General features: G+C 43.2%; 1 protein-coding gene across 2 annotated transcripts in view; it reads left to right on the plus strand.

The window, feature by feature from the left end:
* Positions 1 to 11,984, plus strand: part of tspan17 (tetraspanin 17) — a 37,171-nt gene extending 25,187 nt beyond the window's left edge. Inside the window, exon 9 of one of the 2 annotated variants that reach the window (XR_006025741.1) lies at positions 11,954 to 11,984. The gene's annotated coding sequence lies outside the window, so the exon portion shown is untranslated. Of the gene's footprint in view, positions 1,498 to 11,953 lie in introns of those variants that run through there. The other variant, XM_042074543.1, reaches the window with a different exon arrangement.
* The last annotated feature ends 246 nt before the right edge of the window (positions 11,985 to 12,230 follow it).

Below are 12,230 nucleotides of genomic sequence, written 5' to 3' on the forward strand. Positions count from 1 at the left end.
CTCTTGTATATAAAAACCGAGAATGGTGACATTCCATTTTTGTGTGCAATTATTTTCCCTTGGAAATGCAAACATTCTTTTTTCCCCTCTCCCTTCCTTCCCTGTCCTCCTGTCGGTTTCCAAAGCTAATACTCTGGGTGTTTCATTTGAAAGCTTTGTCAGCCAATTTGCCTGCCACAGAGCGCTCGATTTAGGAGTGGCGATAATTAGTAGGCTAATTTACATCTCTGGGTTTGCTTGATCCAAAGCACATTTACAAGGGGAGGTAGCCATGGTTACGGTGGAGGACGATTAGGAGTGTAACTTTTTGATAATATGAAACGTCTGACTTCATTCTTCCAGGTGACTCTTAGAGCGTCATGAATATTTCAATACCCATGGTAGTCACGCTTTCCCACACAGTGGAATCCTTTCAATGTTAAGAAAAAAATACCTTGACATTTTATTCAATATAGGCATTGTCATTCAGCAAACAAAGAATGAAACACCAGACATGGGAGAATCTGTCAGGTTTTGTCTTTAATTTTTTTGTGTTTTTTTTTTTAATGGTTTACATTCCCACAAGAGTTTTCAGTCTACCTCATCAAGCAGAAGCGTTTCATAGTGATTCATGAAGCTGTCTGTACCAACACACCCGATGTAAACGCACAGCAAGATCTATGTTTTTTCTTTTTTTGGAAACAAGCAGTAACAAGCTATTAATCAGACATTGTTACATTGCTGCACCAAGTCTTACAAAGCTGTAAAACTTCCAGGTTGTGGCGTTCAGAGGGGTTTTTATTTTTGCTCTCGAGCTCTGCTGGTGCGCTTTACCAGGTACAGACTGTGAAGTAGATGGAGGGGAAACCGCTCTCCTCAAAAGCAGGCCATGTCATTTGTTTTGAGTTTGTCGTCTCCCTCAGCCTCTCAGGGGACCGCTTGTCACCCTGTGATGTGATGCTCAAATGTCATTCCAGACTCCCCCATTTGCTACGTTGAATAATATGCATTATACAAACCAGGCCAGTGCATATCAAATATCTCAATGAGCTATTTGTTAGCATTTGTAGTCGTAGTCAAAAGGCAGAGGGCTTTCATTTTCATACTCAACTTCTACAACTGTTATAGCCTCAGTTGATGTTTGCCGGGGGAAATGACTCATAATCTTAACCTTTGTCTCTACTAACCCTTGTTTATTGAAGTCATAGCATTGCAGAAGCAACATTATTTCTATCCTCCCTCTGTTCCTATGTTTCTTGGGGGAAGACATTGGTGTTCTTTCAATCTTATTGTTTTGTTTTCATGATTTACAAAAAGACAAGCAGCTTCAAGAAATGTCTTCATTATGTTGGTTTGTTTTATTCTGAACTCATGCGAAAGACTAGTTTTATCGAGCAATTTGCAAACCTGACGTTGATTGTGGGACATGGTCTGCTACACTGTATATTGTTACAAATATGCTTCTTTTTCATATTAAATAAAACAATTTATGACAAAAATAAACCCCACCATGATCAAAGCCTTTGTGATAAAAGTGTTTGGGGAAAATAATACACTTTTTATCTTGGTTCAGCTAAATGATAAATATATAAGCAAAGATAAATAAAGCACTGATAAATAGGGCTGCTCTTTTACAGACAGGGTTCACTGCTCTTTGCCTCTTTTCACACCCTGTGTTTATTTTGTCTTAAAGTGAGTCAGAAACTATCTACCCAATAGACCTCAGAAGTTTGTCTACAAAAAGGAACCAAAGGTAGACCTACCATCTTTGCTCATATAAGGAGATCCGGGTGTTAATTGAAGCCTTGTTAATTGATCCTAACCCTAAACCTACTAATCCTAACCCTAACTTGTTATGACAAAAACCGAATGTCACGTAATAACAGAAACGTTATGTCATAAACATTTATGACACGTTCATGACAATGTCATGTCACTCTTATGTCGATAGCCTAGCCTACTGTCAAGTAAAGTGTAACTATTGAAGCTACTATGGCAAGTTAGCACTAGGGTAGCAAAAATCAAAGTGTGCCGTCTTAACGTAAGGAAGATCACAGTGTCTACTAGAAGGCAGAGGACAAAACTGTTAAGAGCAAAACGTCTGCATTTCCAATTTATTTGTCCCCGCAAGAGTTTAACAGGTGTGATAATTCAAAATTCCCATGTTATTTATCCCATAGGAAAAATCTCAAGATACCGGATCTCCTTATATGGGCAAAGATGGGAGCTTTTTTGTAGGCGAACTCCAGAGGTCTATTGAGGACACCCTCCCAACCATGGCAACAGAGGTAGTAGGCTAATCATGGTCTTCAGTAGTGAAGACGTGCAGGCTTGGGCTACCCTACTACTTCACATCATGGCATGCCGCTGACATGACAAGTTTGGGCCACATCAACTTGTTCAGACACTATATCAAAGGAAGATGCTCTCAAGCATCTGGACCACTCTCGCCTTCTGACAATTAATAGATGAATCCAGTGTGACCTAGGCCTAATACATGGAACTAAAGAGTAAAAAACAATATTGCTTAATGTTCAACAAACAAGACGGCCATAGGACCAGCAACAAAAGCCATTTATGGCAGCTAGTTTTTAGACCAGGTGCTTGTATGATCAGCAGAGCCGGACAGTAATGGAGTACATTTACTTGAGTACAGTACTTGAGTACAATTTTGAGGGATCTGTACTTTACTTGAGTATAATTTTTGGGGAGTACTCATGACTTTACTCAAGTACATTTGAGAGGCAAATATTGTACTCTTTACTCCACTACATTTCTATCCATAACCATGAGTACCCGTTACTTCTTATGAAAAAAAGGAAAAAAGATAAATCTCGGAAACCCTCAATTTGTTGTTTCCCTCTCAAACGTGATTGGATTGTGCGCCACTGATTGGGACAGCCTATCAGCAATCACCTTCAGTTTTCCGCCAAAGTCAACTCCATGGTCAGATTTAGATAAGAGACGAAACCATGGACGAAATAATGGATGAAGACGCAGCAGGTCCATCCCGGGAATGTGCCAACCTTTGGCCCCACCTCGCCAGACTATTTCAATTTTCTGAACAAGTTAATGATAGTTTTCGCTTCAAGTGTTTTTTTTTTGTATTTGAAATACATATTTTAAATACATATATTAGAAATACTGCCTATCCCTGGCAACATGGTAAAAAGATGAAAATGACTTGATTTTACTTTCAATTCCTTTTACATTCTCCAAGGTATTAACATTAACATTTTTCATAACTCCATGAAGGACATTTCTGTACATAAATGTAAGCACTGTGGCAGTAGTAATGCAATATTTAGAAAATGTAGGCTACTCTTGTACTCTTGATACTCAAGTACTTTTAAAAACAAGTACTTCAGTACTTTTACTTAAGTAGACATCTGACTGTTGTACTTTGACTTGTACTTGAGTAAAATTTAGCAAAGGGTATCTGTACTTTTACTAAAGTAATGAAGCTGTGTACTCTGTCCGCCTCTGATGATCAGGAGCTACAAGCGCCCATCACTGAACTGAACTGAACTGAGAAGTAGCTGCCTGTGCCTGTTCCTCGGCCCCGTCACTCTGCCAGACTGAAGTGGTGCTGTCCAGCCACTGGAGGATGACAAACCCCCAGCACTCCGTGTCTACTCCTCCTGCTGCTCCCCCTGCTGCTGCCCAGTGCTCCATGTCTACTCCTCCTGCTGCTGCCCAGTGCTCCATGTCTACTCCCCCTGCTGCTGCCCAGTGCTCCTGCAGTGTGCTGTCCCTGCTGCTGCCCAGTGCTACTGCAGTGTGCTGTCCCTGTGGCGATGCTTTCCGCTAAAAAGCCTTGTCGCCCAGACAACAGCGATGAGCAGCTTTGATGCCGGGGACACACAACTAACCTTGTGATAAGAGTTTTTACTGTGTGTGTGTGTGTGTGTGTGTGTGTGTGTGTGTGTGTGCGTGCGTGCGTGCGTGCGTGCGCGTGCGTGTGTGTGTGTGCGTGCTCGTGTTTTGGCATTGGGTGTGTTGTTGGTAACGAGTTCACAAAGGATGAGCATATGCATTAGGGCCTGTCCACACGGAGACGCTTTTTAGGTTAAACGCAGAGGTTTTGCTTCGTCTTGGCCGAGCGTCCAAACGAATCCTGTAAACGCACTGCCCGAAACCGCACTTTTCTGAAACCTGGTCCCAGAGTGGAGAAATCTGAAACTGTAGCCCGTTTGAGTTCGTTTAGACAGCGAAACCGCACATCCTGCTTGCGTATCGATGATGTCATCGTCACACCTCAGCTGCCCTGGACTTGCACTTATAGTATTGCCTAATACTAGTTTTCATACATGACATTACCTACGATTACACTCCGTTAAGATAAATATCACAACTGATGCTGCGCAGCGCTGATAGCTTATGACTTGGTGGACTGAACACTGTTTTTCCCGGTGTTTTTTTTATGCATTCTAGCTACTGTCAGTGACGCGAGAGAACTTAAGTTATTAGGAAAGTGCGGTGTAAGTTTAGGCTACATTAATTTGTGCGTAGTGCCAGTGTCATTCATTTATTTTACATGTCTTACAACATATATCAGATATAAGCATACAAAGACGCTTAGAACTCACGTTAAGCCGATGGTAGCACACTGAATGCGAATGCACGATTTGATGCAGGCAAAAGTATTGACTGTTACTAACGAAGGTTTTATAGCAATATTATAAATGTGGCGACAGAATAGCCTAGAACTTGGGTAAGCCTTGCGTTTAGTAGCCTAATTGCGGTGATAGCCAAAACTAATGTGAATCACGGACTATCCTACAACCAAAGAAAGTAAAGGTGATTAGTAGGCCTACCTGCGTTAGCCAAATAAAGGACGGGACTGCACCCTTCACAAACCGTAAAATAAAGTTTATTAGTTTTAGAGTTGGCTACAGTTGACAGTTCACCATCAGTCCACACAAACAATTCTGGTTTCCTTGCACTAGCCATTTCGCCGTAGCCTATTCTGTCTGTTTTTAAAGCGCAAGTTTTGCAAGTTTTGGTGAATTTCTGTAAAGACACAGTGCCACCTATAGGCCTGGGGTATGAAGTAACGTGTTGAGTCGTGTTGAGATGGATCCGTTTGGACGCAAATATTCTTGATACGGTTCCAGGGAAGACGGAGGAAAAAAAGATCGGTTTGGTATGTGTGGACTAGGCCTTAGTCCGTTAGTCTTTACTCTGAAAAGACTGTTTCTTCAGATGGGGGGTGGGGGGTCATGTTGTGTTATTTCTGCCACCCTTTATTCTTGTGTGCCTGGGGTCAGCCACTTGACCTTAAACTGAACACTTATAGGACATGCATACATAAGTATGGATTATATAGATAGAAGAGTAGGCTTAACCGTATAGAAATTGCATCAAACGGTATTTACAAGGTATTTGCATCAAAACTTAAATGTTTTACTCACATTCTCAAGCCAGAACATAAAGGAAAGAATTATAAATGAGTGCAGACTAAAGGTGAATACACACACACACACACACACACACACACAAAGAAACAGACAGAGACTCATAGCCCAATCTCTGGCAGGATTGAACAGATGGCAGGATTGTATGGGGTGCAGTGGTGTGGTTTGTGGTTTGTGCTTGGTCCATGAAACCTGTGTGCTACACTGCTGATGGTGACTGTGATGCATAATGAAATGCTTGTCACACTGTGGAATTGCCTCAACTGTGTGATTTAGCAAGTGACCACATTTCCCTTTTGTGTGTATGTGTGTGTGTGAATGTGATGAATCCATTAGCACTTCCAGACACATCCAATGCAGTGGTGACTGGCTCTTTTTTCTCCAAAGGATGAGTTTATTTCCTTTTAATTCACAGACTGACAGACACTACCTGAGGCCAGCCACACACACGGACACCACCATGACTGAATCTGTCCCTGTTATTGTTAAGAGCTTTCACAAGCGATAAATCCAAATAAAAAGAGCTTTTCTCATCCACTTATTCCTTCCTCAGCAGACCAGCCAACAGCCGTCCTGAGCTGAGCTGTTAATGAGGCAAAAGAGTCGAGGGATTGAAGCACATCAACTTGTGATGCTCGCTCGCGCAGGGATGACCGGCTCCATACATTTGTCTTGTTTGGACAGCTGTCCCCCCGCATATGTCAGTGATCCAACGTGTGAGTGGTCAGCCATGAAGTATATCAGCGGATGGGTCACAATAGCGTGTCATCAGGGCTGCATCATGACAGTGACCACGGGCACAATGGATGAACACAGTGCGTTATCCACTCTAGCCGCTTGCTACCAAATCTAATAGTCCATGGATGAGTTAAGCTCTGATAACATTCTTCGAAGATGCTGGCTTTATCGCTTGCGATCTCTTCTCAGAATGCTGTTTAGGAGCTCGTCCAAAAACAGCTGTTTAGGAGCTCGTCCAAAAACAGCTGTTTAGGAGCTCGTCCAAAAAATGTTCTGGCCGATAAAGATCGCCAGAGTGGTGGTGCTCCAGGCATCCTTGAGGATGAAGCTCTCCAAGCCCATCTCTCTCTCTCCTCTCTCTCTCTCTCTCTCTCTCTCTCTCTCTCTCTCTCTCATCTCTCCTCTCTCTCTCTCTCTCTCTCTCTCTCTCTCTCTCTCTCTCTCTCTCTCTCTCTCCATCTCTCTCTCTCTCTCTCTCTCTCCTCTCTCTCTCTCTCTCTCTCTCTCTCTCTCTCTCTCTCTCTCTCTCTCCTCTCTCTCTCTCTCTCTCTCTCTCTCTCTCTCTCTCTCTCTCTCTCTCTCTTCTCTCTCTCTCTCTCTCTCTCTCTCTCTCTCTCTCTCCATCTCTCTCTCTCTCTCTCTCTCTCTCTCTCTCTCCCTATTCTTGTCAATCTTTTTCTTCCATCATCCCCCTCTTTTTTCCTCTCTTCTCAATGTTTCTCTTTCTCTCCCATCCCTCTCTCTCTCTTCCTCCCTATCCTTTCCTCTATCTATCTGGCACATGGCCCTGTCTGTTGGACGGGCTCCATTGCCCTTTGAGTGGGCAAGGCAATCCCAGGTATCATTACATGCAACGCTCCCAATCAGCTCTGTGGCATTTCGCCGTTGGACTTTCCAGCCACTCTCCCGACAGTCCGCCAAAGGAAGCCAACCTTAATTCCGAGATAAGATGGGCCTTAGGAAACCCATGTGCTCCCCTGTTGCTCTTTCAGTGTAAGCCTGGCTATATGTCAGGCACCAGTTCTAGTCTTCAGATCTAAAGTATCCATTCTGTGGGTCTGTTCGTGTATTTTGTGTTCTTTTCCTTTTGGTGCTGTTTCGATACTGTTGTGTAACATTTTTATTTCTCTTAAATCATAAACCATATTGCTGCTGGCTGGATAGCAATGTTATTCTCTGTGTCCAATGGTACTGGATAATACAGTTTAGTATCATAAATATGAGATGAGATCTTGCTTTTAGAAATTACATATGTCTCTCTACCCTCTGCAGTCATCTCCACTAAATCTTCTGTTTTTTAACTCACTAAACACAAAGCAAATATCCTGTTTGGTAGACAATTGCATTACAGAGCACCACTGTATCTCTCCAGTCTGTATCTTCCAGTAAGTATCGTCAACTATGATGAAGAAAAAGTCTTGAAAACTGAATGTGAAGAGCTCTCTTGCTTTCCAAAAACAAGTAAAATAAATAAAAAAATATGTTTAATAAAGATTACTATATTGATACCAAATGATTTGTAAAAGTTATTTCACAAGCAGATATAAGGCTGTAAGCAAAGTGACAATTAATATTTGAACTATTCTGTTTGACTGATGACACAAGAAAAGAGTATAATCAGTAGAATACATAATGTATTTTTTTGAACATTTGTGTTTTAATATCGCAATACTGTGTCTGTTTGCTGATAGGTCTTATGTTTTCCTCACGAATATGCCTCTGTCATAAACATCAACAGACTCAACATTGAGATTCTTTCCCCTTCTGATCATTGAGAACAGGTTGTGGTGAAGTAGCTAATTTCATATCTCTCACTGCTGGTTAAATGACACGTGCTGAAAGACATCATATCTGTACTACCTTCTGTCAGATTTAGCCCTTGCAAGAGTCTACCCATCTCACAGCTGTGTTGCATTCACAGTAAATAATAAAGGGCTGGCAAGATAGCCAATTGTGGCATGAAGACACCCAGGGTTCTACTCTGAGCATCCAATCTCAGTGAAAGCTTTCAGACCAGAATTTCGAAGCATTCAGCTTATTTGCTCCAAACCTATTCGTACGTCCAGCATACCTAGTGCCACCGCCAAGAGTGTATTTCAGAGGCCAGTTCCATTGAGAGAGGAATCATGAAGGTAAGAGGGGGCCAGTGTAAGGGCTATTCTGTAAAGCAGCCATAGGTATATCCCAGCTCCATGAATGCTAGGACCACATCCACTTCCTCCAGGACACTTATATGGATGGGATTTGCAGATGGCGCCACTGTGTGTAAAAAGTGTATCTGTTTAATGTAGCTGCTTTCTACACACCTCTAGTGTTTGCGGTACCAGACATATCTCTGAAGGATCCTTTCGTGTAAAAAGCAGTTTAATCCTTTTGTATGACCTGTGACCTGTGACCTGACTTACTTGACGTATGCCTTTAAACGCCTATGTTTCCAATTTGCTTCCATCTGGGTCTGTTCTGAGCTGCTTTAACAAGGGTGTGCCAACTACTGTATGTCCTCCTTTCTTCATTTCATCCTTTCTTCATTTCATCCTCCCAGGTCCTTTGCCAGGTGTTACGTGGCCTCCTTCTTTTCCTCTTGATCCCGGGGGGTTCCACCTGAGAGCTTGCCTGGTGATGTTTGCTCGATCCTTGCGTAGGATGTGTCCGGTCCAGTTCCATTTTCTTTTCCGAATCTCCATCTTTGGTGGCAGTTGGTTTGTGCGCTCCCATAGCTCTTCATTACTGATTTTGTTTGGCCACAATATGTATTTTATGCCAAAAGTATTTCCCTTAGGCATCCATTAATGAAACTTTGAATTTGTCTACCAATTGTTTTCCATGTATCTGCACCGTACAGAAGCACTGTTTTGACGTTTGCATTGAAGAGTCTGATCTTTGTTTGTGTTGATATTTCCTTGGCAGTCCATAGTCTTCTTAGAAGGATGAATGCTGTCCTTGCTTTTCCTATTTGTACTCGTACGTCTTGCTCCACCTTCTCCTGTAGTATGTCCACTATGCTTGTTAAGTATCTAAATGATGTTTCTCCTTCTTCCACCTCTCTATCTTGCAATCTGATTTTGGCGTTGCTGTTGTTATTGATTTTCATAACTTTGGTCTTTTCGATGTTTATTCTAAATCCTAACTTTGCGGCTGTTGTGTCAACTAAGCACTGTTGATTTGTTCTGCATTTGTTCCCTTGTATGTGATATCAGTGCAATGTCATCTGCAAAATCAAGATCATCCAAATAATCTGTCGGAGGAGTCCACTGGATACCATTTCTTCTCCCCTGGGCTGCATCTTTCATCACCCAGTCGACTGCCGATAAGAGAAGAGCAGAGAGGAGACAGCCTTGCCTCACTCCAGTTGTAGCGTTGAGCGCTGATGTTGTGTTCCCCCTGTGAAGCACGTGGCATGCCATTCCCTCATATGTTGTCTTCACTATATTTACATACTTGTCTGGAATCCCATAATGACTAATGAGATCCCATAGAGATTCTCTGTCCAGGCTGTCAGCCAAATCAATAACATTTACATATAGAGAGAGGTGTTCCACTCCAATGGATTGCTCGATGATGATTCTCAATGTTGCAATTTGATCTGTGCATGATCTCTGCTCCCTAAAACCAGCTTGCTGTTCTCTTAGGAGCCAGTCCACTGTTGTTTTCACTCTCTCCAAAATAACCCTGTTAAGCACATTTCCCAGGACGGATAATAGCATGATCCCTCTGTAGTTTTTGCAAATGCTTAAGTCTCCTTTCTTTGGGAGTTTAACAATAAAGCCCTGTCTCCAGTCTTGAGGGACCTTTTCCTCCTCCCATATTCTTTTGAGGAGAGGATGGAGCATGGATACTCTAGCTGTTACATCAGCGTTCAGGGCCTCTGCTGGGATCCCATTGGGACCAGCAGCCTTGGTGTTGCGGAGTGCCAAAATGGCTTTCCTGACTTCCTCCTGTGTGGGAGCTTCCATCTTGGTTCTACTTTACAAGTCACAAGGTACATTAGGAATCAAATCGTCTGAATAATCCTAGTAGATCAAAGCAGTTCAGCAATCTATCATAAGATTTTACAGGTCGAGGGTATAGGAAACATCGTCTCTTCCAAATAAACATGCTTCCTATAACTGCTGATATGGAACAGTACTTTGCTAGCTGCTTGGCCTTTGTTTTACATAGTCCCCCAATGCAAAGTCCACGGACCGCCAACCTATGTACATGACCTAGGCTACCAAACACTAACACAACGAGCTGCCATTTTTATCCTAGATTCTCAATGGCAGAGATCAAAGGCTGGTATTTTAGAGTTTTTGTACAGTATGGGTCCTCCATAAATAGATCAAAAGCGCATGACACTTCAAATTTTTAAACTTTTTTGTCATTCTGACAAATGGAGATAATGTCCAGTTTGTTTGTAATTCCAGAGAAGGTGTTTGCAGGTGAGTTAAAGCATTCAGAGCTAACAGTGGTGTGTTTATAGATCTGCTCTTCCTCTGCTTGGGATCTGAGCAGCTATGAGGTCCACACGTCTGTCATGTCTGGGTCTGGCAGTACACAGCCCTTTAAGAGAGCTACAACTGTTCATGATGTGGGCTACTGACTCCAGATTTTGGGGTGGGTGGGGGGAGTTTCATGCAGCATACAAAGGGGTGAATGGATGGAGAGAAACCACAGTGCTAGGTTGTACTTTGTAGGGAGAACCTGCAGTGGTGTATGACAGGGCGCGTGGTCCACACAGGGCTTGGAGTTTTAGACTGGATCTTCTGGATCTCCAGAAGTGTCTGCCTTGATGTTCTCGGCTGGAGCAGTTGAGTGGTGCTGTTGTGGAGCAGTGTCGACTCTACAGTGACTGATGGGTCCTTTACTACTGCATCAGAGACCTCTACAGGTTGTGAGTGGGAGGTCCACTTTAGTTCTGTTCCTGTCATTTAAATCTGGCCATTCTGATGACACACCAAACCCCTGTTATCATACACCTAGCTTTCCATTGGCTTTTCTTGTAAATCCCAGAAAGTTGTCTTCCCCATTGCATGCATGTGGCACCTTACACATACACACACACAAACACACACACACAGACAAAATTATAAACACAGAAATACACACACACACACACACACACACACACACACACACACACACACAGACTCACACATACACACATACATACATAGACACACGATACATACATGCACATCACAGTGCTCGTTCCATTGATGTTGCGGTTGTGCACCGCGAGGGATGAGTTGTATTTATGAGCTGTGTGGTCCTACCCAGACTCACACGCTCTCAAAGGCCCCTATTGAGCAGGTCTGGTGGTCACAACTGCGTCATTTCACTGGAAGAAACAGCCCCATCACATGACGGCACTCAGCTCCTCGCCCTTTACTGTGGGCGCTAACTGAGAACTCCTTTCAAAGCAACAACAGTCGTTCAGTCAAGCACAGAGAAGGAAAAAGAAAGAAAAAATAGTGATGGGTGGAGCGGGTGGGGTGGTGGTGGTCGGGGTGGGGGTAGAAAATTGTTGGATTGTTCTTTTTTTTTTTTTTTTTTGAAGGGCGATAGTCACAGTAAACAAAACTATTTTTTTTAATAAGTTGACCCCCCGAGTCCTGAAAGAATAAGCTCCTTTTGAAGAAGAGACACAACGCACTCAGTAACCTCTCCACTAGGAAGGGCACAGTGGAATAGGGTTGGAGTGCCCAGACAGGGACGCAGGTCACCCAGCCCTTGGAGGTGGTGATGGGGTCATGACAGTGTGTGTATGTGTATGTCTGTGTTTTATGATTTTGTCTTTTTTTCTGTGTGTGTGTGTGTGTGTCTGTGTGTGAGAGAGAGAGTGTGTGTGTGTGTGTGTGTGTGTGTGTGTGTTGAGAGTATACAGAGCTTTAATCCTCACAGCGGATAGATGGGACTTCACAGGGGGCTGCAGGCTGCTCTGCTGGCCTCTCTCTCCCCTTCGTGATGACCGCTGAGACACCTCCCTCTGTGCCGGACCCTTCTCCGCAACTGACCTGAAAGAGTATTGATGTGCACCCACCCACCCCTCCATCCCCAACACACACACACACACACACACACACACACACACACACACACACACACACACACACACAC

Source organism: Alosa sapidissima, chromosome 20 (genome assembly GCF_018492685.1).
Source record: "Alosa sapidissima isolate fAloSap1 chromosome 20, fAloSap1.pri, whole genome shotgun sequence".
NCBI classification, from domain to species: Eukaryota; Metazoa; Chordata; class Actinopteri; order Clupeiformes; family Clupeidae; genus Alosa; species Alosa sapidissima.